Below are 26940 nucleotides of genomic sequence, written 5' to 3'. Positions count from 1 at the left end.
CAGTAGTTAGAAGTTACAGATAATGCTGTCATTTTTACTGATACATTGCCAGAGGGAAATTTTAATAAACATACTGGAAGGAGGCAGAATGGAGATCAACCTCTGGGGTATAACTGATGGGATAGAGTATCTCTTAGAGGACTTTACCTGTTTGTTGCAACTATAAGAACGTAGAGGACCATTCTTAGAGCTTTGTTAGAACAGTAGTATAGTAACCACAGAGAGCTGATATCATCACAAGTGTCACGGGTAAAGTTGAGAGGTGTGCTGTATCTCAGCTGTGACAGATGTGTTTGCCGAGACCTGAAAGTAGAATGCACAGCACAGACACAAAAGTAAATTTAATCTGATATTGATAATACTGCTAGAATACATTTCAGAAGTGAGAATACACAGCTACAGATAGATAGATAAATACATATGCATAAACACACACACATACTTCACAGACTGGAGGAAGCAAAGATTTGTGTTCCATTCCTACTTCAGTATCAATGGTCTATTCTTGATGAGTTAATGTTAGGACTAGAAGGTGTTTTGAGCAAATTTGCCGACGACACCAAACTTGGAGGAGTTGTGGACTCGGATGAGGGTGGAAAGGCCTTGCAGAGAGATCTGGACAGATTGGCGAGCTGGGCGATCACCAACCACATGAAGTTTAACAAAAGCAAGTGCTGGGCCCTGCACCTGGGACGGGGCAACCCTGGCTATATGTACAGACTGGGTGATGAGACACTGGAGAGCAGCCCTGCAGAGAGGGATCTGGGGGTTGTGGTTGACAGCAAGTTGAATATGAGCCAGCAGTGTGCCCTGGCAGCCAGGAGGGCCAACCATATTCTGGGGTGCATCAAGCATGGCATTGCTAGTCGGTCGAGGGAAGTGATTGTCCCGCTCTACTCTGCGCTGGTGCGGCCTCACCTCGAGTACTGTGTGCAGTTCTGGGCACCACAGTACAAAAAGGACATTAAACTGTTGGAGAGTGTCCAGAGGAGGGCAACAAAAATGGTGAAGGGCCTAGAGGGTAAGACGTATGAGGAGCAGCTGAGGTCACTGGGCCTGTTCAGCCTGGAGAAGAGAAGGCTGAGGGGGGACCTCATTGCAGTCTACAACTTCCTCGCGAGAGGGAGTGGAGAGGCAGATGACCTATTCTCTGTTATCACCAGTGACAGGACCTGTAGGAAGGGTGTGAAGCTGAGGCAGGGGAAGTTTAGGCTAGACATCAGGAAGAGGTTCTTCACCGAGAGGGTGGTTGCTCTCACTGGAACAGGCTCCCCAGTGAAGTAGCCACTGCACCAAGCCTGTCTGAATTTAAGAAGCGTTTGGACTGTGCACTTAGTCACATGGTCTAAACTTTTGGGCAGACCTGTGCGGTGCCAGGAGTTGGACTTGATGATCCTTATGGGTCCCTTCCAACCCGGGGTATTCTATGATTCTATGATTCTATGATTCTATGTTTGTTGTCAAAATGTCTTATAAGAAAATAAATGAATAGCAAGCCCACAAAGCAGGAGAAAGTAGTCTGTAACTTCAAAGTAAAAAATGCTGGTTGATACATTTTATCCATATCTTTGTATTATTTGGAATGGATGCAATAGTTGTTTAGAATTCTTTGATCAACACATTTGACACATTGAATGTTTCAAAACCATATCAATATTCTACAAGGCTCCTAAAGAATTTCTGGGTCTTTTCTTTTACATAAGCTTATGTCCTTCCTGAACATGATAAAGGATTTCAGTATTTCTATAGTGATGGAAATTATGGTTGTGATTACATTCCTCAGAGTGTTTTATAGTTAGCAGTATGACTGTTTTCTACTGAAATCCATGAGGGCTGTCATTTATTAGTTTTATATTACCCATGGGTACAATTATTGCTTTGCAGAAATAGAGACAGTATACAAGAGAATTTATTTTTTTTAAATGAATTCAAATGTATCAGGAAACAATAAAAAGAGGGGGTGGGGAGAAGTGTAAAAATAATCTTTCATATAAATTTGAGCTACATTTTTTTATTTTTTTATTTTTTTTTTCTTCATCCATACTTTTTTTTTAGTAATACTTAAATTTCTGCATACATAGAGGAACATACCGGAACATATACTCACATGGACACAGTCTGAAATTCTTTTTTCCTGTCTTATTTAAATATAACTGTTCCTGCTGATCCACGCAATATTGGGTTATTCTGAGAGTTTTTCCATACATGTGCATGTATATACACAGATAAATACATATACATATACGTTAATAACTTAATCAAATGACAGCAATCTAATTGCCATTTCAGTTTTTCTAGAGTATTCTTCCACTTCAGAAGGTATGGCTTTCCTTTAAAGCCTGTGTCAAGAAGATGTGACACAAATCAACAGATATGATTCTAACATAAGCTAGAACCTCTAAAATGGTAATAATTATTTATATGATTTCTCCCCTTAATCTGTTGGGAGATTAAGAATGAGAGCTCAAGCAACACATGAAGATAACTGCATTGTAGATACCTAATATTAGGGCAAGCTGAATTCCACATAGGCATCTCACCCAGATGTCTAATCATAGATGTCTAATGTTGTTTTACATGATTAAAGTTGTTTCATTTTTGCCAGTTGTCATTTCAGAAAGGGATGGATCTCCTCTGGGTCTTGTGTCATATCTACAAATCCTGAATGGGTATCTTGGGTACCCAATCATATCTTAAGCAGTATAGGCTATGGATAAATTTAAAAATGAATCCCATCCCTAAGTTTTTTTTTTTCTTTAATGCAATTAGTAAAAAATTTATTCAGAAAGAAAATGTGTGAGATAAATAGATACCATTTTTTTTTCTATAGTTTGCTTGTTTCTTATCCGCTTCCCAAATTCCTTGAACCTTCAGTTAGCAGAACATCTGTGGGGAAAAAGGGAAGGGAAGGGAAGGGAAGGGAAGGGAAGGGAAGGGAAGGGAAGGGAAAAGTCATTTTCTAGGATTCATTTCACCAGATTAAACACCTAGGAATTCGATTAGCTTAGATAGCGAATTTAATACTAATATAAATTATGGTGTTTTTCTTTCCTTTCCTTTCCTTTCCTTTCCTTTCCTTTCCTTTCCTTTCCTTTCCTTTCCTTTCCTTTCCTTTCCTTTCCTTTCCTTTCCTTTCCTTTCCTTTCCTTTCCTTTCCTTTCCTTTCCTTTCCTTTCCTTTCCTTTCCTTTCCTTTCCTTTCCTTTCCTTTCCTTTCCTTTTCATCAGATAAAAGTTACCACTGCATAGCTGCAGAACCACCAAGGCTGCTTAAGCTCTGTTCGCTGGTGAATAGGAGCTGTCAGATCCAAAGGTGTAAGAGATCTAAAATAAAATTTATAAAATAATGAAAAAGTCTCCTTTAAAATTCTATGAACCAAAATTAACTTTAGTAACAGGTAGCTGTTTGCTCACATACAAAGAAAATAAGTTAATGCTGGAGAAAACTTAGAAGAATTTGTTTTATGTAAATTACCTCCAGTAGAACATGAGGAAATAAAAAATCCACAAACAGCTTGGAAAGAGACCGTGATAGACACAAACAAAATTACAACCCTTCAGACCTCCCCACTACCAAAACCTTGCCATGTAAGCCCAATACAGAAAAAAATAAAATTATGCACACATATACACGCATATACACAAACACATATATATATATGTATGTTCCAGTGTACAAAGTAAACCCACTTTGTCTCTTAAGACTCCATTTTTCTTAAGTTCTAAAATCACATAGTAGATTCTTTCTCTTTCTTAACACCCTCTTTTAATCATCAACAACAATAATTTTCAAACAAAGAGATGCAGATTTTATCAGGCCTTTGATTACTATTGATGGATACTCTAAGCAGTTGTGAGACAATGTAAAATGAGGACCTGGCTGATACTATAGACAATGAAAAGACATCACAGATTCAGAATTTAATCAGAAAAGTAGCAATTAAGCAAACGCTTTTACTTTAATTCATTCATAAGAAAGGCATTTAAATATTGCAATTTAGAAGATAAAACTAACATAAAGAAAATCTGAGCACAGACAAACAGGTACTGAACACTCTGTAAATTGCAGGAACTCTTAAGACTGGAGGTCTGTGTCTTAATACTCTCACCAGATTTGCCTGAGGTTATGAACAATCAGCTACATTAAATCATATCTATCCTATATTGCGTTGTTACTCTGTATTTGTATTTTATTTTGTGAATTAGTCAATGTCTCTCTCATGATTGAAATAATATTGGATCTTGCTTATCATTACTGCCCTTTTATTGTTTTTGGTTTAACATTTGAGATATGTTAGGGTTATAAGGTTACACTGATTCAAAATTTGTATCATATGTTGGGCATTGTAATTCCAAAAAGAATGAAAAACTGCAATTCATGCTTGTTAATTTTAGGTAGCTAAAAAGGGGAACAGTTATTATAAATAGTTAGTTTCTTTAGTTATTTTGGATATTGATTTTAGGAAACGCTAAACACTTATTTGGAAACATCCTTAAAAGGATAACTAGCCTAGATTTAGCATTTGGCCACGTGAGATTCATGACATCTTGTGAGCTGAATGCACCTGAGTTCCCTTGATAATCTATTACATTAGATTAATCCAAAGCATAGGCAAAAAAAAAAAAAAAAAAAAAAAAAGTTGATGTGTTCAATAATCACTGCCTAGCACTAGCCAAAGGAAATGCTCAACAATGATGAGAGTCCTTCAGTAGACACTGAACTAAATGTATCCATTTATCAAATGTAGGCAGTACTGGTAACCATCATTTATATAGTAGAAAACTGCTTGGGTGCTGTGCTCAGACATGCGAAACCTGGGGTCCAGTTTTCTCTAGAACCTTATGGATATTCAGCTTCTTTCAACTCCAGGAAATATCTTAGCCATTAGACTAGAAAATATTCTGGGAACAATTTCTACCATTTCATTTATTTGAGGCTGGGTCACTACAGTCAGGAATGTAGGAGTCATATAGAATGAAGAGATTGCAACATCTAACTGTTGTCTGATGATTAGGATATTTGCTTGGGATCAGGGAGCCCTAGGGTCAATACAACTCTTTCCATATATTTTGAATTAGTCAATCGCTACCTAAAGAAATAGACAAAGAGAGATTTAGTGTTCTACCTTTAACTGGTCCACCCAATCTGAATGTCTTACTTAATAAATTATAGTAGTTTTCTTAAGAGTGAAGTCCAAATAGAAGACCATGAAAAAAAGTAGCAAGAGTTTGGAAGAGAATATAAACAGCCTTACATAATGAGCACTACGTGAATCATAAAGTGAGTCATTATGCTGGGTGGTTCACATTAAGAACAAGTTGATGTTTTCCATATCTGTATTCTTAAAAAGATACTGTGGTGCATTTGCTCTCATTTGTATTTCTAAATACTTTAATTAAGATAATTATCCAGCAATGGGAAATTATCCTCCTTCACATATATAGAAACTTGTAAATGCCAGACAATAGAAATGTAGATTTTTCCTTCTTGTAGGAATATTTGCTTTCTGAAATATCCTATTCTGTCTGGGGCTAGATTCCTTAGTAGTACCAATCATAATGTGAAGGAGTTGAATGCCTTTATACATTCAATTTTTTATTTTTATTATTATTATTTTAATTTTAATTTATAATTTTTATTATTTTTATTTTTTATTATTTTTTTTTAAATCTCTGGTTGCATCTTAACTGTGGATCATGAATGCTCTATTAAAATCTGTGTCCCTGATCCTCCAGACATGGACAGCAGTTAGTGCATTGCAGTTCATACCTGCTTGTACTGTTGACTTTCCTTATAGCTGAATCTAAGGAGGGTGTAAGATGCACATTTAGGTTTCATACTAAAAGGAGATCTGGATGTCTCTAGCCTCAGCAGCTCAAAATTAGTCCTAGATTTCCCAGTTTCACAGAATCAGAGAATGACTGAGGTTGAAAGGGACCTCTGGATGTCGTGCTCCAACACCTCTACTCAAGCGAGACCACATAGACCTGCTTGCCCTTAATCACGTTCAGACATCTTTTAGATATTTCCAAGGAAAAAGACTCAACCTCTCTGGGCAACCTGTGCCAGTGTGCAGTCACTCTCACTGTAAAGTATTTCCAGGATGTTCAAATAGAACCTCCTCTGTTTCTGCTTGTGCTGTTTGTCTCTTGTCCTGTCAGTGGGCAAGACAAGAAAAAAGCCTGGCTCCAGCCTCTTTGTACTCACCCTGCAGGTATTTATATACATTGTTGCTAAGATCACCCCTGAGCCTTCTCTCCTTCAGCCTGAATAGTCCCAGCTCTCTCAGTGTTTCCTGATAGAAAAGATGCTCCAGTCCCTTAATCATTTCTTGGTGGCCCTTCATTGGACTCTCTCTAGTAGTTCAATCTCTCTCTTTTACTGAGGAACGAAGACCTAGTGCTTCAGGTGTGGCCTCACCAGTGCTGAGTAAAGTGGAAGGATCTTCTCTTCCATAGCCTCTATGACTCTCTTATGTTTTTCTTTCTAGAACCGCTGCTGAAGGAAATGTCTTGTCATTGGGCATCCAGAATATATTATAGAATACCTCCTTCACTGAGGAAATATGTCTGTGGCAAGACGCAGGGAAACACTGTTGAAAACATGTATATTACTTCCTTAAGCAATTTGGAAATTTTTGCAAAGAGAGGAAATCTGTCTCATTCTATTTTCATTTGTGTCCCAGAAGAGATATGTCTAGGACATATATTTACAGTTCTTTAGAACACACTTTGGAAGGTGCAAGAAGTTACACCATAGTAAGTAGCTGTCCGTATTCTAGTATGCAGAGATAATACACAACTGGTAAAAGCAAAAATATTTTAACAATACCAAATGAGCTTCCAGAAGTTATGTTCAGTCTTGCTAGTGTTCTGACAGAAGCAGGAAAAGATATCTCTTTTCCACCGTCTTTATCATAGGAGTAATTTATGATGCTTTGCAGCTTGTGTTTTGTCACTTTTACTCTGCATTCCAATTTTCTACATCTTTTCATCTGCTTTTCTATCTGAGAGTACATCTGACATACATCACTGTCATAGGCTGCATGAGGATTAGCACTACTAACATAAATTAGCTTCTTTACCCTATATTTTATTAATCCAAGAATCCAAACATAGTAGTTGTTTAAATTGTTAGAGATTATTTATCTCTTTATTCATAGTTTCACTGGCTTTCCTTTTTTTTTTTTTTTTTTAAGTTGAAAAGAAATATTTTGTTGTTCTAACCGTCATTACCTTTTCTTCCTACTATACGCTTTTAAGCTCAAGTGAAATTCCATTTCACTGGAACAACATTTTTTCTATAGTTTTTCAGCAGAACCAGAATATATGTCTTCTGGAGCTGGACAAGATGATGAGTAGTGCTGTATGAAGTGTTAATGAACAGCAAGTATAAAAAGGAAATTGGCAGCCAGTGAAAATGACAAAAAGCTTATTTATGAAATGCAGTAGTGATGATGTTCTATGATTTTTGGAACCTGCCTAAATTCTATGTCTCTATCTGCTAATGCATTATTCCCATTTCTTCCTCTTCAGTCACATTTAGCATCTAAAATAGAGAGCAATGTACCTAACACAGTGCTCTCTTTCCACCTGTCAAAGAAAAGAAATGGTGCTTTGATGAGATACACACTTTGCTCAGACTGACCACAGATCTAAACTTCAAAATTAAAGCAAACAAACAAACAAAAACAAGCAAACAAACTTCAGGAAAAAGATTATTAGAAGAAGATATTTACGAGAATAACTTAACTGTGCATGACCCAAGACAAAAATACAATGTAATAAGACAAACAATATATGGAAATATGAGTGTGATACAAGAACTCAACTGTAGCAGCAAGTTTAGAATCATCGTGTATTTCACAGTATGTGGTGTAGCACTCTGGCTCTTGAGGCACAGACAAGCCAAGGCAATTGAGTCAGAAAATAAAGTCAGTGAGATAAAAGTAGCACCGATACAGTAATTCTATGTTATTGTACTGCTTTTATTATTTGTTTCATTTTACATTCTCTTAGACTGTTCTTAGGATAATTCAGGTCAATTTAAAGTAAGTCCTGTGAATAAATCGAGTTATCTTACAGAAATTATGGATTGCTTAGAGAATTACATACTGCTCAAAGATAATTACAGAAACTGGCCTGTATGTATGAAGCTACCTCTATCCTAGTAGAGTTATGCTCCAAAGGTAAGAAGTTAATAGTGAGAATAGAATCCTAAGGAAAAAAAAATTAAAACACAGCATAGGAAAATAAAGATCCAATAGATTCTTAAATTCTTAAATAACCCAATATAACAGTATATGCACTCAGTAATGAAGCGCATGTTTTATAGGGATCCTCTCATTTATTGATAAACACAGTTGTCCATCATATTTTTAGGACGCACAGTAAAGCTAACAGAAAAAAAAACAAAAACAAAAACAACCAATCAACAACCAAACAAAAAAAAAAGCCACGAACCAACCAACCAACCAAAAAACCCACACCACACAAACACTTTATTAAAAGTATTCAAGGCATGCAGCATATTAATTATCAGAGAATCAAAATCATGGTTTTACAGTAGGAAAAAAAAAGATCCCTTCATAAAAAAAAAAAAAAAAAAGTAGTAGAAGGTCATTCACTCACTGAAAAAGGACACAAGTTATTTTACAAAAAAATAGTAATAGTAAAAGTAACAGTAATATAGTAATAGTAATAGTAATAAACAGTAACAGCAACAGTAAGAGTAATAGTAATATAGTAATAGTAATAGTAATAGTAATAAACAGCAACAGTAAGAGTAATAGCAATAGTAATAGCAATAGCAATAATGTAGTGGGTTTACATGACAAGGTTTTGGTAGCAGGGGGCCATAGGGGTGGTTTCTGTGAGAAGAATCTAGAAGCTGCCCCATGTTAGATAAGGGCCCCACTGCTGATGAAAGCTGAGCCAATAAGCGATATTGTTTGTGCCTCTGTGAGAGCATATTTAAGACAAGTGAAAAAAAAAAAAAAAAAAAAGACGTCTCACAGCAGCTGGGAGAGTGAGAGGAGTGAGAAACAAACTTGCAGGCACCAAGGTCAATGGGTCAGTGAAGAAGGAAGGGGAGAGGGGCTCCAGGTGCCGAAGCAGAAGTCCCCTGCGGCCTGTGGTGAGGACCATGGTGAAGCAGGCTGACCCCTGCAGCCCATGGAGTATCACAGTGGAGCAGGGTTCCACACTGCAGCCCGTGGAGGAGACCACGGTGGAGCAGGTGGACCCGCACTGACGGAGGCTGCGGCCTGTGGAGAACCCCCACCAGAGCAGATTCTGGGCCCAACCCGTAGCCCGTGGAGAGGAGACCACACAGGAGCAGGTGACCTGGCAGGAGCTGCTGCCTGTGGGGGACCCACATTGGAGCAGTTTGCTCCTGAGGGATGGACCCTGTGATACGGACCCATATCTGGAGCAGTTCTTGAAGAGCTGCTGCCTGTGGGCAGCCCATGCTGGATCAGTTCAGCAAGGACTGCATCCTGTGGGAGGGACCCCACAGCACAGGGGACAAGAGTGACCGAGATGGATCGGCGGAGACAAAGTGCTATGGACTGACTGCAACCCCAATCCCCAGTTCCCCTGTGGCACTCGGGTGGAGGAGGTGGAAGAGGGTGGATGGAGGGGAAGGTGTTTTAGGTTTCTTTCATTTGTTTCTCACTTCTCTAGCTTGTTAGTAATAGGCAATAAATCTTACTATCTCCCTATGCTGAGTCTGTTTTGTCCATCACTATAATTGTTGTGATCTCCCTGTCCTTATCTCAACCCTTGAGCCCTTTGTGTCATGTTTTCTCCCCCTTTTCCTTTGATGAGGGGGAGTGAGAGAGCGGTTGTGGTAGAACTCGGCTGCCCACCCAAATAAAACCACCAAAAATAACAATAAAGCTAATTCAAACAGGTATCAATTTAAGAATGTATTAGGATATAATTGGAATTTACAATGTGCAGCATACAACCATATTACACAAAGTCTTAAAGAAAGACTTTTGTATAAGGAATCAACTTTGTTCAAGGATTACTGTATCCTGCTCCAAAAAAAAAAAAAAAAAAAAAAGTAATTTTGCAGTATCATCAACGTGCTCTGTAAGCTAATGAATCTACACATCTATTTCTGTATATGAACAATCACAGAGTTTATGATTTTATAAGAGTGTTCAATAGTCAACATGAACCTCTCTGTGCATAATGGATTAAATTTTTCTGAAAAAAAAAAAAAGAAGAGAACAACAACAAAAGTATGGGGATTATTTTTTCACTAAAATATTTAATCTTTTAAAAACTACTTCAATACTGGACAGAGTATCAAAATCAAGGTCTATTTCCTTCATTTTTATTTATAATATGGAGGCAGAAAAGAACGAGAGGAAACTATTTCTTCCTCTTAACAGATTTCACGAGTAAAAATCCTTGGCCTTGCAAGGCAAATTGGCTTGTATCTTACAAGTCAAAGCTGTCTTCTAGTTCAAATATAATACTTTAAAAAGTGGTACAGGTTCCATCTGTGGCTTTGATTTGCTCTCTTCTAGAAAAATCTGTTAACACTTCAATTTAGAATGTTGCCTTATAATTCTAACACAAAATATTCACAGAAAGCAGTTGTGTAAGTCAATTAATTTATGCACACGCATACACACACAAACATACTTGTACACAGTTTCATATCTACAAATAAAAACAAACATTAATTTAAGCAATTATTTATCTTAAAGTATAGCATGTGATGTTACACGTCTCCTGGACTAGTGCCTTTCACAGAATCAAAGAATTTTAGAATGATTTTGGTTGGAAAAGATCTTAAGGATCATCTAGTCATCCCCCCTGCCATGGGCAGGGAAACCTCCCACTAGACCCGGTTGCTCAGGGCCCCATCCAGTCTGGCCTAGAACACTTCCAGGGATGGGGCATCCACAACTTCCCTGGGCAGTGCCTTTCCTGACCAAGGCATTAACTGTTCATTCAATATTCAGCAATGTCAAGGTCAGGGAAAGGTTACAAATAAAGTTGTGAAAATTATTTTTTGTGTGTCTTGAAACTGAAATGTTTTTACTGAGACTTCCAATGGAAAGAAAGTCAAAATCTCTCAAACATTTAAGACGCAAAATGATTCCCAGAACATATTTTTAAGAAAATCACAGGTATTGAATATTTGATATTAGAACGACATTAAAATTTTGCAATGTGAAATTTTTATCATTACAATGTGAGCCCTACAATTTTTTATATCACATTTTACTAATTTCCTATCTTTTTCAATAAAATACATGTTTTTAACAACATCAGGATGAATTCCAGTTCTACTTTCTGGAAGCAGGTGGTGGGCAGAAAGGAAGTACACATTTACATATTTACTTCTTTTCAGGCTTTTATATTGTCTAGTTTCAGAGGTGGTGTAATGTTCTATATGAGTCTTTGCTCCAGCTGAGCATCTTTTTTCTTATTCTTGGAGCAAGTGTTGAAATTCCTAGTCCACAAAGAAAGCCAACATGGTTGTTGGGAGCAACAGATTTCAAGCATAACGGCAAATATTAAAGCTTGGGTGTCTGAATATTGTAATGTCAGTGTTGAAAGATTCTAATGTGGCCATGTTCTTTTTCTGGTATCCTACCTGTGTAGTTGCCTTTGGACGTAGCTATGCCTCTATTTCAATGTGTGACAGCAAATCTGAATGCATAATACTGTTTTACCATAGCTAATTAAGTCCACACTACATGTAAAATGAAGGGTGAACCTTGAAAGGGTTTTATAGTCAAGTGGCAGCAGACTGATTTAAAGATAAATTATGAAGACAGCATGAGGTCTTCAGGCATAATGACACTGCATATATACCTTCAGAAGATACATCAGCAAGAATAAATGTATCCATTTCCATATAGTAGGCTCCAAAAATCAAATAATCAACTCTCATTAGCACTAAAGCTCCTCCTACACAATCATGGCAGTCAGTACCTTTATGCATAATAGTATATACTAAACCAGTACAAATTAAGATAAATAAGTTCAATATAATACTATATTCTGGTCCTCTGCTTGTTGTTTAGAACAACATTAATTCAAATTTTCAATTTCCTTTCACATTGCCCTAATTGCTTCCTTTATACTTATTCAAGGGATATATATATGTGTATATATATATATATTTCATTTACATAGGTGTAATTTTGAAAGGGAAATCCATCATGGTTTTGGTATCCTAGTTGTAATACCTTTTGTTGGGATTTCTATGTCTAATCTGTAATATTCTACAGAGAACTAATTGTATTTCTCTCTGGGCTGTGTAACATCTGGAAACCTGAATGCCTGTTGTGCATGTGCAGTGTAATAACACAGCACAAATTCATAGAAACACAGAATCATAGAATTCTGTGGATTGGAAGGGACCTTAAAGATCATCTAGTTTAAACCCCACTGACATGGGCAAAGATGCCACTCATGAGATCAGGTTGCTCCAAGCCCTATCCAACCTGACCTTAACTAATTCCAGAGACAGGACATCCACAGCTTTTCTGGGCAACCTGTTCCAGTGCCTCACCACCCACACAATAAAGAATTTCTTCCAAATATCTAATCTAAATATACCCTTTTTTAGCTTAAATTCATTCCTCCTTGTCCTTTCAATACACGCCCTGACAAAGAGTCCTTCTGCTGATTTATTGTAGGCCCCCTTTAGGTTCCGGAAGGCTGCAATGAGATCTCCCTAGAGCCTTCCCTTCTCCAGGCTGAACAATCCCAACTCACTCAGCCTGTCTTCACAGGAGAGGAGCTCCAGCCCTCTGATCATCTTTGTGCCCCTCCTCTGGACCCACTCTAATAGGTTCATGTTCTTATATTGGGGGCCCCAGAGCTGAACACATTACTCCAGGTGTTTCATGAGAGCAGAGCAGAGGGGGAGAATCACCTCCCTTATCTGCTGGCTGTTTCTTTTGATGAAGACCAGGATATGGTTGGCTTTCTGGGCTGCAAGAGCATATTGGCAGCTCATGTCAAGCTTCTTAACAACCAACACCCCCAGGTCCTTCTCCTCAGAGCTGTTCTCAATAAATTCAATGAGCTGATGCACATGTGTTGATGCACTGGTGATGCATTCAGTGTAGTATAAATTCCCAATGAATTTGGTTTGTTCAGACATAGTAACTGATGTTCCTTTGATGCATCGCATGACCTGCAGAATTTACTTTCAGTCCTCCAGAATGTTTTATAATATCCTCCTGTATTGCACCCTCACTGTTCAGGGAGTTGTATTGCACATGCATGAATGGCATGGACACATATTTTTCATAGAGTTTTCTAGACAGAAATATCAAAGCTTCAAGTATGTATCTTTGTTACTCAGTTGCAGTCACCCATTCACCTTTCCCCCCTTGTGGTTTAAGGTTGTTTCTGTGCTTGATTTCACCTTTTATGAGATTAGATTCCAGTTTAATCCTTTCACTTATTTCTTTACACACTACATGTTCACTTCGTTTAATTACTATTATGGCAACACCTCCATTCTTTTTCTGTTCAGCAGTAATTGGTCTCTATTACAATATAATTTTCACTTTCTAAATCCACCTGTTTTATTAGAATACAATGAACCAATTTAACATCCTTTCAGTGGAACCAATTTAACAGCAAGAAAAAATATCTTCAGTGTTGGAAGCTCAAGTTTAAGATTTAGACATAAAAATACTACAGCAGGGCACCTCCCTTACCCACTAAGATGATAAAGCTGCATTTAAAGTTAAGGAACTGCATACACGACAGATTGTTGCTATGGTAGTAATGCTGTTCTTCCTTGTCAAATTTTTCCCTTGGTGCTAGGTTGCATTTTGTTTGCAGTTTCTTCTTTTCCTTTATTATTTCTTGTCTGTATGTTATGGTAAAAAATAAAAAATAAAAAAAAAAATCAGGATTTCAAACTGAATGAAATAGACATGTATATATATTGTATTGTAATTAGGAATTGTACTGACAATGAGAAGTTCTACCTTTTTTTTCCTAATCACATATAAATAGTTTCTATACAGAAAAAAAAAAAATCCATCATACATTAAGAGATTTCTCAGTTCTCCCATTCTCTCTCTCTCTCTCTCTCTTATTTATTTATTTATTTATTTTCCCTGAAGACCAAAAGCAAATATTTCTAGTTCCCAGATCAATCCCAAACTGGTAACACTGTGCAATCACAAAACATGCCACAAACACAGATTAAGAGGATAGGATAGCTACTGCAGAAAGTTGTTACATCATCTTCCTGTCTCTTTCCCTTTTTCTTCTACCGTTTGTCAAGACAGAAGCTTGTTCCTACAGCATTGCCCACATGCAGTGTGTTTTTAAATTTAGGCATATGGTTTAGGAGTATACTCTCACTGGGTGCTTCTTTGGGATGACCACAGATCTTCATGACAGCTGATCGAAGAGGTGCTGTAGACCAGAACCACCTCTCACAGGTGAAACACCTCTATCTCTTTGAGGCACAAAACAGGATTTTTGTCCAACAATACCAGGAAATGAATTCTCCCTTTTTAAAACTTGATCACTTAGCAATGAAAGTCAAGGAATCTGAGAGAAGTCACTTTTATTTTCATTTCATGTCTTTAGCATGGGATAAAACGAGTACTCAATACATAACAACTCCTTCTAAACTAGTCTAGAGAATACCTTAGAGATGCATTACCTTTCCTATAGAAATAGATTCCTACAAATAGATTCCTTCAAACAACAGCATTATTTAAAAATAAATGCATCAGAAAACTATACCGATATTTTTGACATGCTGAGTAATGGAAGTGGCTCCTAGGCTATGTGTACATAATAATTTACTGAATCACAGAATGGTTTTGGTTGGAAGGACCTTAAAGATTATCTAATTTCAATCCCCATGCCACAGGCAGGGACACCTTCCACTAGACCATGTTACTCAAAGCCCCATCCAACCTGGCCTCAAACACTTACAGGGAGGGAGCAAGGGCCAACCGTATCCTGGGGTGCATCAAGCATGACATTGCTAGTCGGTCGAGGGAAGTGATTGTCCCGCTCTACTCTGCGCTGGTGCGGCCTCACCTCGAGTACTGTGTGCAGTTCTGGGCACCACAGTACAAAAAGGACATTAAACTGTTGGAGAGTGTCCAGAGGAGGGCAACAAAAATGGTGAAGGGCCTAGAGGGTAAGACGTATGAGGAGCAGCTGAGGTCACTGGGCCTGTTCAGCCTGGAGAAGAGAAGGCTGAGGGGGGACCTCATTGCAGTCTACAACTTCCTCGCGAGAGGGAGTGGAGAGGCAGATGACCTATTCTCTGTTATCACCAGTGACAGGACCTGTAGGAAGGGTGTGAAGCTGAGGCAGGGGAAGTTTAGGCTAGACATCAGGAAGAGGTTCTTCACCGAGAGGGTGGTTGCTCTCACTGGAACAGGCTCCCCAGTGAAGTAGCCACTGCACCAAGCCTGTCTGAATTTAAGAAGCGTTTGGACTGTGCACTTAGTCACATGGTCTAAACTTTTGGGCAGACCTGTGCGGTGCCAGGAGTTGGACTTGATGATCCTTATGGGTCCCTTCCAACCCGGGATATTCTATGATTCTATGATTCTAAGTATTTGACTCAGAATTCCTGAGAATAATACTTTTTTTTTTTTTTTTCTATTGTGATAATTGTGGCTTTGATACCTAGTCCCAGTTTTGGAAATAGATGAACTGAAAATGTTGACAATGAATTAGCATCAGTGACTGGCTTATTTCCAAATAATCCATTACTGCTCAAGTGATTTACCAGTGTCTTTCAATGCATGTTATAACTACGAATAATTCTTTATTTCACTCTCAATTTAAGATAGCTGTCACTGCCTCCTTCACATAGATACAGACACACACATTACTGTAGCTTCCATATATAGCTGCTTGACCTTACTGTTTTTTTTTTTTGTTGTTGTTGTTTTGTTTTTGTGTGTGTGTGTGTGCTATATTGGGATGTTTTGATAGCATTCTTATCTGTAATTTGAGAAGTTGTGGCAGTCTGGTGAAGTTCCCACTGACTGGAAGAGGGGAAATATAACCCCCATTTTTGAAAAAGGAAAAAAAGGAAGACTCAGGGAACTACAGGCCGGTCAGTCTCACCCCTGTGCCTAGCAAAATCATGGAGCAGATCCTCCTGGAAACTGTACTAAGGTACATGGAAAACAAGGAGGTGACTGGCAGCAGCCAACATGCCTTCACTAAGGGCAGAGTGTGTCTGACATTTCTGGTGGCCTTCTGTGTCGGGGTTACAGCATTGGTGGATAGGGGAACAGCAACAGACATCATCTACTTGGACTTGTGCAAAGCATTAGACACTGTCCCCCATGATACCCTTGTCTCTAAATTTCAGAGATATAGATTTGATATATGGATCACTCGGTGGGTAAGGCATTGGCTGGATGGTCGCACTCAAAGAGTTGCAGTCAATGGCTCACTGTCCAAAGGGAGATCAGTAACAAGTAATGTTCCTCAAGGGTCAGTATTGGGACTGTCACTGTTTAACATCTTTTTTTGGTGACATGGACTGTGGGATTGAGTGCACCCTCTGCAAGTTTGCCAAAGACACCAAGCTGTGTGGTGTGGTCGATGTGCTGGAAGGAAGGTTTGCCATCCAGAGGGACCTAGACAGGCTTGAGAGGTGGGCCTGTGCAAATCTCATGAAGTTCAACATGGCCAAGTTCAAGGTCCTGCATCTGGGTTGGAGCAATCCCAAGTACAAAAACAGGCTGGGTGGAGAATGGATTGAGAGCGGCCCTGAGGAGAAGGACCTGGGGGTGCTGGTGGATGAGAAGCTCAGCATGAGGTGGCAATGTGTGCATGCAGCCTAGAAAGCCAACTGTATTCTGGGCTGCATAAGAAAAAGCAAGGCCAGCAGGTCAAGGGAGGTGATGGCCCTCTACTGTGCTGTCGTGAGACCTCACCTGAAACACTGTGTTCAGCTCTGGGGCCCCCAGCATGTGAAGGACAGGGACATATTAGAATGAGTCCAGAGGAGGGCCATGACAATGATCAAAGGGCTGGAGCAAGTCTTCTCTGAGGACAGACTGAGGGAGTTGGGGTTGTCCTCTGGAGAAAAGAGGGGTCTGGGGAGACTTCATTGTAGCCTTCCAGTACCTAAAGGCAGACTACATGAAAGCTGGGGAAGGACTCTGTGTCAGGGCATGTAGAGACAGGACAAGGAGGAATGGTTTTAAGATAAAAAAGGGGCAGATTTAGATTAGATGTGAGGGAAAAACTCTTTAGTTAGAGGGAGGTGCTGCACAGTTAATGGCAGCCCAAAGAAGCTGTGGATGCCCTGTCTCTGGAATTAGTTAAGGCTAGGTTGGATGAAGATTGGAGCAACCTGGTCTCATGGGTGACATCTTTTCCCACGTAAGGGGAGTTGGAATTAGATGATCTTTACAGATCTTTACCTTCCAATCCAAACCATTCTATGATTTAAACATCCATCAGAATAGCATTACAAAGTATTTCATGGGATCATAGGATTACTGAATGTCCTGAGATGAAAACAACCCACAAGGTTTATTGAGTCCATCTCCTGGTTCCACATAGGTCCACCCAAATGTCAAACCATATGTCTGAAAGCATTATCCAAACACTTCTTGATCTCGAGTAGGCTTGGTGTCATGACCACTTCCTTGGGGAGCCTGTTCCAGTGACTTACCACAATCTCAGTAAAGAAACTTTTCCTAATATACGACCAAAAACACCCCTAACGCAATCTCATGCCAGTACCTTGGGTGCTATTGCTGGTCACCAGAGAGAAGAGATCCCTTCTTGAGGAAGCCATAGAACACAATAAGTTCAACCCTCAGTGTCCTCTTCTCTAGGCTTGTGGTGGTTTTACCCGTCTGGGCAGGTAAGCTCCACCACAACTGCTCTCTCACTCCCCCTCCTCAAAGGGAAAGGGGGAGAAAATATGATGCAAAGGGCTCAAGGGTTAAGGTAAGGACAGGGAGATCACGCACTAATTATTGTCACAGGCAAAACAGACTCAGCATAGGGAGATTAGAGAAATTCATTACCTATTACTAACAATCTAGAGGAGTGAGAAACTAAAAGAAAGAAAGAAAGAAAGAAAGAAAGAAAGAAAGAAAGAAAGACACTACCCCCCCCCCCCCTCCTCCTCCCCCTGAGCGACACAGGGGAATGGGAGCTGCAGTCAGTATGTAGCACTTCGCCTCTACCACTCCTTCATGGTCTCAGTCTTCCCCTGCTCCAATGTGGGGTCCCTCCCACAGGATGCCGTCCTTCCTGAACTGATCCTGTGCGGGCTTCCTACAGGCAGCAGCTCTTGAGGCAAGGTTGCAACAGCACAGAGTGAGAATCTGTTCCCTCAACTGGCTAGCTGTGCCATGCTTAATGTATCCCAGGACATGATTGGCCCTTTGGGCTGCCAGGGAATGCTGCTGACTCATATTCAACTTGATATCAACCAGAAACTCCAGGTCCTTTTCTGCAGTCTTGCTCTTCAGCCCCTTCCTCTAGTCTGTACATATGTCCAGGGTTGCCCCATCCGAGGTGCAGAATCCGGCACTTGCTCTTAAATTTCATGTGGTTGGTGATTGCCACTTCTTTAATTTGTCGAGATCTTTCTGCAAGGCCTCTCTACTCTCAAGAGAGTGAACAACATCTCCCAATTTAGTGTCGTCTGCAAACTTACTTCATGTCCAGCATTCAGTTGATTTATGAAAACATGGAACCCCACTAGTGACTTGCCACTAGCCCCATATACTGTAACTCTTTGAGCTTGACATGTCAACAATTATTCACCCATTGTATAATGTACTTTTCTGGCTGTATGCTGGACATTTTGTCCAGAAGCATGCTATGAGAAACAGTATTGAAAGCTTTACTGAAATTCAAAAAGATTACATCAACTGGCTTCCCTTGGTCAACTAGGGGAGTAACCCTGTCATAAAAGGATAATAAATTTATTAAATAGGACTTTCCCCTCATGAAACTATGTTGGCTGTGTTCAATGACTGTGCTGTCTTTCAATTGTTTTTCAATATCTCCCAATAATCTTCTCCATAATTTTACCAGTCACTGAAATGAGACTTACAGGCTTGTAATTAACAGGGTCTTGTTTCTTACCCTTCTTGAAAACTTGGACAACATTTACCACCTTCCAGCTGACTGGGTCCTCTCCAGATTTCCAATACTGTTGAAAGATAATTGCAAGAGGTCTTGTGATGGCATCAGCCAGCTTTTTGAGTACCCTGGCATGAATCCCATTAGTCCCCATAGACCAATGTGCATCCAGTTGGAGCTGCAAATCATTCACAGATTTGGGGTTGGCTGGGAGTTTTTTGTTCCCACAGTCACAGACCTCCAGTTCAGGGCTCCAGGGGTCCCAGGGCCCGTCATCACTGTTGAAGACAGAAGTGACTCTGCTTTGTCTATGTCCCTGTTTGTGATGTAACCATCCTCATCAAGTAATAGATCAATGTTATCTCTTGTGCTCCCTTTAGTTGTTAGCATAATTTTAAAAAGCCTTTTTTAATTTTCTTCCACAGCACTAGTCAACTAAAATGGCAAACAGCATCTCTGTAGTCTACCCATGTGCACCTGAACTTGCTGCCAGTGGCCAGACACTTTATTTTTCCACTTAAACTGTATAAGATCCCTGCTTAGTCAAGACAGCCTTCTTCCTCGCCTTCTTGACTTATAGAATCATAGAATCATTAAGGTTGGAAAAGACCTCCAAGATCACCTGTTAGAACCGTTACCCTACCACCAATATTACCCACTAGAGGTATATTACCTACAGAAGGTCTGTTCTAACTGCAGAGAAATTACGTATTTTTCAAGATAATGCACTTTTCATTTATGTAGAATAAGTAAAACGTGATAATTTCTTATGATGAATGTACCTGAAAATGGTATAAAAGCTGTACATACAGACATTTGGGAAACAATTCACTTAAACATAGTTGGCCAGTGACAGTTTAAATATTCAGTGGCATCTGAGATATCTGCACAGGGATTAAAAATGTGATACAAGTTTTAGGGTTCTTTCACCCAACTCTGAATTCCTTGAGGAGCCTGGAATGATAATCACTCTGCATAGGCAGTAGAAGCTATCACTGGTGTTTCCTCTACTTCAGAGACAGTAGGTCTTCCTGTATTATCTTACTGGATTTCCAGAAAACTTAGCTACTAGTAAGAGGATTTTTATTTTTATTTTTTTTTTCCCCAACCTTTTCCACTTACTTAATAGAGAAAAGGAAAAAAAAAAAAAAGAAAAAAAGAAAAAAAAAAAGGATTGGTTTGTAGAAAGTTCTGCCTTTTTGGTGGAGCAACAAAAAACTGTATGAAACACCTGTATCACTACCTCACACCAATCTGTCTTCCAATTTCCAACAAAACTCACAAAAGAGAGATATGCAAAAGAAAGCCAGGAGAGACTGAAGAATGCTCAGGCTGTTAACTTTTTTTCCTAATCTGAAGGTCTGGAGACAAGAAGGACCATTAAAAACCAACAACTCCTCAATATCTGCTGTTCAAAACTGTATCTTCCAATACTCTGCTAAATCCTTAAGTTTCATTCTGCTAGAGACAGAACTGTGTTTTGCCGGGATTTGCTGTGAATTCAGACTCTGACATTCTTTCACAAAAGAAGGAGAAGCTGCAGTACTTAAACCTCTAGGACTGTAAGAATAGCTTTAGTTTCATACTATATACACACCTAAAAGAACTGTTTGATTCATCACTGCGTAAATATTTAGTTTTAGTGCAATTATATTAATGATTTTGATCACTATGAAAGCATTCATATTTCAGAAACATTTTATACATATAAATTCTCCATTTCTGTAGCATCTTACTGGATTAACTTCATTACATTCCATGTTAACTTTTTCTTGAATGAAAAGACTGTAATATTAGGCTGAAAGGCGAATTATATACTGAACTGCTTATGAGTATACCATTATTTGTGATTAAATTTGAGTATTACTGGCGTATTAGCTTGTACAATCTGAACAAGCTACAGAGGTGGTGAACACTGCTATTCATTAAGTCCTGCTGACAGGTTCGCAGTTATTCACATATCCAAGCATATTTTCAATGCTGATGACTCACACTAGCAGTTTTAAAAAGTTATACACCACCAGACAAAACTAAGATAAATAGATAAAGTAAGAGGCAACTGATAAAAAAAATACCTTGTAAGTAAATATTTACCTGGAAATGTAAAAGCATTTGCACAGCTGTCACAATGTTTTAAAAATGATAAACTAACCTCTTTTGAAGCTTAAATGCAGACAGCTTTATCCAAGAAAATTCTGTGAAAGGTGTAATGAGAAAAAGGTATCTGAAGATAATACAGAATAGTAGTTAGAGCTAAAACTGTCAAGTCTAAGTGCTTAAAAATTCATATTTAGACATCAGATATTGTCCTGGTTTCAGGTAGGACAGAGTTAATTTTCCTCCTAGTAGCTGGCAGGGTGCTATGTTTTGGATTAGGATGAGAAGAGCGCTGATAACATGCTGATGTTTTAATTGTTGTAGAGCAATGCTTACACCAAGCCAAGGACTTTTCAGCTTCTCGCTCTGTCCTGCTAGCGAGCAGGCTGGGGGTGCAGCAGGAGCTGGGAGGGGACAGACCCAGGACAGCTGACCCAAACTGGCCAAAGGGGTATTCCATATCATCTGACGTCATGCTGAACAATATATAGGGGTGGCTAGCCGGGGTGGGGGGGCCGGCTGCTCGGGGATAGGCTGGGCATCGGTCAACGGGTGGTGAGCAATTGCATTGTGCATCACTTTGTACACATTATTACTATTATTATTATTATTATTATTATTGTTATTATTTTCCCTGTCTTAATAAACTGTCCTTATCTCAACTCACAGGCTTCACTTTCCCGTTTCTCTCCCCCATCCCAGAGAGGGAGGGGGGAGGGTGAGCGAACGGCTGTGTGGTGTTTGGCTGCCAGCCGGGCTAAACCACAACAGATATGAAGAATCAGGTCTTTATACTGTTTGTCAGCCAGAAGTTTCCATACATATACTGAAAAGAAAAGGCCAGGTTTTCAAAAATTACCATACAAAGTGGAACTTCTTGAGATCTCATGGGAATTTATAGTATAAAGACTGTCTTTTTGTTTTGTTTTGTTTTGTTTTAAGAAGGTGCTTTCCTATTTTCACTTTCACAACTTGCTACAGAGTTGTCCAAATGAGACTGTATTTTAAACATAATCGTCTCTATTATGATGATCAAGGAGATGTGTCTTCTGTGTCCACACAACTATCTGAAACAGTGGCACACAAAGCCCTGATTTTTTGTCTGGCAAAAGCGATACACACATAGGCAGATCAGAACAGCTTCAATAAGAGAGACAGTGCCTGAAAAATGCAATGAAGTTTTATATGTGAAATCTGTGAGCAAACTGGAGTGTCAGTCAAGCTTGATGTGTCATGTTATAGTGATTCTGACTAGGATTCAAAAAGCAGGTAGTCTTGAGAATGTGGCATTGGGGTCAGACTTGTCATACTTTTCCCTAACTAATAAGCTTAAGCAATTAATAATAGTAACATAGATATGCTGCATCTAACTGCATGCTAGGTTAGCTCTCTTAACAGTCCTAAGAACTCTTTGAAAGTACCATAATATTTTATAATGTTTTAAAGATTTGATGGTTAAATTGAGTATCTTGGTAGTGGATGAAATATTTCATATCTCTATTATGTGAATGTGAATATGATTTTTGTAATAAATTTCATACTTGCAATATCCTTCAGATTCACATCCTCATTGGGAAGGAAACTGAGAAAAACTGCTTGTTTGTGACTGTGGGGAGTAGACCTCAGCCAGCAGCCATATGTCCACCCAGCCTCTCACTCATTTGCCTTCCTCAACAAGAGAAGGTAGAAAATAGGATGAAAAAGTTTGTGGGTTGGCATAAAGGTAGGGAAATTGCTTACTACTTACCTTCATAGGCAAAACAGACTCAACTTGGAGAAAAAATATTAAATTTATTGCAAATTGAAATAGATTCAGGTAGTGAGAAACAAAACAAAGCAAAACAAAACACTGTTTTTGCTTTAATTAACATTGCAGAAACCTAGAGTCAATTCCTGTTATGGTAGTTGACTTCCATAATTTATATAGCATTTTCCCACATGTTGCAAGGGAATAACTGCTCTCCGGTGCCCAAAGCACCTCCTTGCACTCCATCTTCTCTCACCTTATCATTCTCACTAATGTTTCGTGCTCTTTTTTACTTCTTGTCTGCCTGTGTGGCAATTCGCTCTTTTCAAAATATGCTGGTTTTTAAAGGTGCCACCAACTTTGATGATGAGCTCAGCTTTGGCTTGCAGTTCATCCATTGCAGATATGGTTGGAATCATCTGTCCTTGGCACAGGGCAGTCCATACCTCTTCTCACAGATGCCCCTCCTGCAGTGCCTATGCTGTCAAAGCCTTGACATGCGCACCCAATACAGTGCTAGATCAAACAATGGGGAGATCCCATTAGAATGCCTGAATAAGGACCACTTTTTTTTTTTTTTTTTAATTTCTGATTTATTTTTTTTAAAGAAATTCAAAATGTCATTGCCATTTTGATACAGAAAGGAACAACTTTCAACAAGCTTTCCTATGAAACATAAGCACACCATATTTCTGTTGTCTGAACAGTCCTAATTTACCTAAACACAAACTGAACTCTTCCTGTCTATGTAACAGGTTACTCAAGGAGCAAGACCACATCTTATAGCTTTCAAAAGAGCATCACATAGAATCACAGAATCATAGAATGGTTGAGGGTGGAAGGGATGTCTAGGTCATTTAGTTCCTGCTCGGCCATGGCCACCGAGACCATGTTGCCCAGGTCCATGTCCACCTTTTGAGTATCTCCAAGGAGGAAAGGTCCACAACCTCTTTAGCAACATGTTCCAGTGCTCAGTCACCCTCACAACAATATAATACAGGTGATAAGATTAAGAAAAAAAAAAGAGAGAGAGAGAGAAGGTTAAATGCAGAAAAATAACAATGTAATATTCCCACATTATGATGAACTTGCCTTCTTTCAATGAAATGCTACTTTATGTATGAAAATAAAATAGCTGTGTTATGGGGTTTTTGAGCTGTTTATATGGTCAAAAGAAGGTAAATGCAGAACTTGAAACTGAAAACACTCTATATACTGTAGTCAAGGGCTGTATTTTCAGTATATGCTCATGGCTTAGATCCATGGAAGAAATAATGGAAATAGTAGGAGAAAAATATAGTAGGTGTGGAACAGGATGTTATTTCAGAATCAGTGGCCAGAGTTAGTACTTTGTGTCAGCTTCTGTTTCAAGATGTGTTAGGGGATAATGTTGAAAGCTGTATCATTGACTAAGTCAATGAGGTTATGTGAGACAATGCCTAGTGCTATCCTTAAAGGTTTCCAGTATAACACTTTATAAAAGGCTGGGAGCTGAAAGAAGTCAGCTTTTGTCAGCAGTTGCATTGTGTCTTCCTGTTTTGTTTTTTTGTTTGTTTGTTTTTGTTTTGTTTTGTTTTTGTTTTTGTTTGTTTTTGTTTTTATTTATTTATTTATTTATTTGCATGTGTGTGCACCTGTGTGTCTTTATTTACCTCCTCTAACCTGCTGTGGGTAACCTTCCTGAACTGGGTCTTGGACAAGATGACCTCCAGAGGTCACTTCCAACATCAGCCATTCTGTGATACTGTGATTTATATGTGTCTAAAAGACATGCAGCCCCATACATATAGAATCACAGAATGGTTCAGGGTGGAAGGGACCTCCAGAGGTCATCTGGTCCAACCCGTTTGCTCAAGCTGTGCTATCTACGTCATCTACAGCAACTTGCCCTGGACCAAGTCCAGATATTTTTTGAAGATATCCAATGGCAGAGAATCCACAACATCCCTGGAAAACCTGTGCCAGTACAAGTGTCTTCGTAGTAAAAAAAAAACTTTGCCTTGTGTTCAGAGAGACCTCCTGCGTTTCACTTTGTGCCAATTGCCTATTGTCCTGGCACTGGGAATCACTGAAAAGAGCATGGCTCCATTCTCTTCTGCACCTTCTGCACCTCTCTTTTAGCTCTGTGACTCTCTTGTATTGGGGAGCCCAGACTGGACACAGTACTCTAGATGTGGACTTGCTTTCCCTGAGTACAGGGAAAGGATCGCCTCCCTCAAACTGCTCACAATACTTTGCCTAATGTAGTTCAAGATACCACATTGTGGGCTTCTGTTCAACTTGACCACCAGGCCCCCTAGGTCCTTTTCTACAAAGCTGCTTTCCAGCTAACTAGCACTTAAGCTGGTCAGCATATACTGGTGCAGGCAGTTGTTCCAACCCAAGTGCAGGATTGTGTTGAACTTTGTGAGGTTCCTGTCAGCCCATTTCTCCAGCCTGTTGAGTCCCCTCTGGGTAGAAGCATGATGTTCTGTCATATCAGCCACTTCTCTAGTTTTTCTGTCATCAGTGTACAGTCTACCCCATCATCCAGATCATTAATGATGATGTTGAACAGGATTGGACCCAGTATTGGCCCCTGGGGTACAGCACAAGTTACTGGCCTCCACTTAGATTTCATGTCACTTATCATCACTCTCTGGGCCTGGCCATTCATCCAGTTTTCAACACACCTCACTGTATTCTTACGCATCTGTATTGGGTTTACGTGGCAAGGTTTTGGTAGCAGGGGGCCATAGGGGTGGCTTCTGTGAGAAGAATCTAGAAGCTGCCCCATGTTAGGTAAGGGCCCCACTGCTGACCAGAGCTGAGCCAATAAGCGATATTGTTTGTGCCTCTGTGAGAGCATATTTAAGAAAGGGAAAAGAAAAAAAAAAAACGCTGCACCACACAGCAGCTGGGAGAGTGAGAGGACTGAGAAACAAACTTGCAGGCACCAAGGTCAGTGAAGAAGGAGGGGGAGAGGTGCTCCATGTGCCGAAGCAGAAGTCCCCTGCAGCCTGTGGTGAGGACCATGGTGAAGCAGGCTGTCCCCCTTCAGCCCATGGAGTACCATGGTGGAGCAGGGTTCCACACTGCAGCCCGTGGAGGAGACCACGGTGGAGCAGGTGGACCCGCACTGACGGAGGCTGCGGCCTGTGGAGGACCCTCGCCGGAGCAAATTCCGGGCTGGACCTGTAGCCCGTGGAGAGGAGACCACACAGGAGCAGGTGACCTGGCAGGAGCTGCTGCCTGTGGGGGACCCACATTGGAGCAGTTTGCTCCTGAGGGATGGACCCTGTGATACGGACCCATATCTGGAGCAGTTCTTGAAGAGCTGCTGCCTGTGGGCAGCCCATGCTGGATCAGTTCAGCAAGGACTGCATGCTGTGGGAGGGACCCCACAGCACAGGGGACGAGAGTGACCGAGATGGATTGGCAGAGACAAAGTGCTATAGACTGACTGCAACCCCAATCCCCAGCTCCCCTGTGGCACTCGGGTGGAGGAGGTGGAAGAAGGTGGGTGGGGAGAAGGTGCTTTTGTCTTTTTTTTCCTTTGTTTCTCACTTCTCTAGCTTGTTAGTAATAGGCAATAAATCTTACTGTCTCCCTATGCTGAGTCTGTTTTGCCTGTTATGATAATTGTGGAGTGATCTCCCTGTCCTTATCTCAACCCTTGAGCCCTTTGCATAGCATTTTTCTCCACCTTTCCCTTTGAGGAGGGGGAGTGAGAGAGTGGTTGTGGTGGAGCTCAGTTGCCCACCCGAGTAAGACCACCACACCATCCCATACCTCACCAACTTTTCAGTGGGCATGTTACTGGATACAATGTTGAACGCCTCACTGAAGTTAAAGCATATAATACCCACTGTTCTCTCATGGTAGGCACTGATGAATTTATCATGCTGATGAAATATGACTTCCCCATGGTGAATCCATGCTGACTATTCACAATCACCCTCTTGACGATTCACTTTATATGCCTGGGAATAGTTTTGAGGATTAATTTTTCTATCA

Source organism: Cygnus atratus, chromosome 1 (assembly GCF_013377495.2).
Source record: "Cygnus atratus isolate AKBS03 ecotype Queensland, Australia chromosome 1, CAtr_DNAZoo_HiC_assembly, whole genome shotgun sequence".
Lineage (NCBI taxonomy): Eukaryota > Metazoa > Chordata > Aves > Anseriformes > Anatidae > Cygnus > Cygnus atratus.
This window is presented reverse-complemented; position numbering follows the sequence as displayed.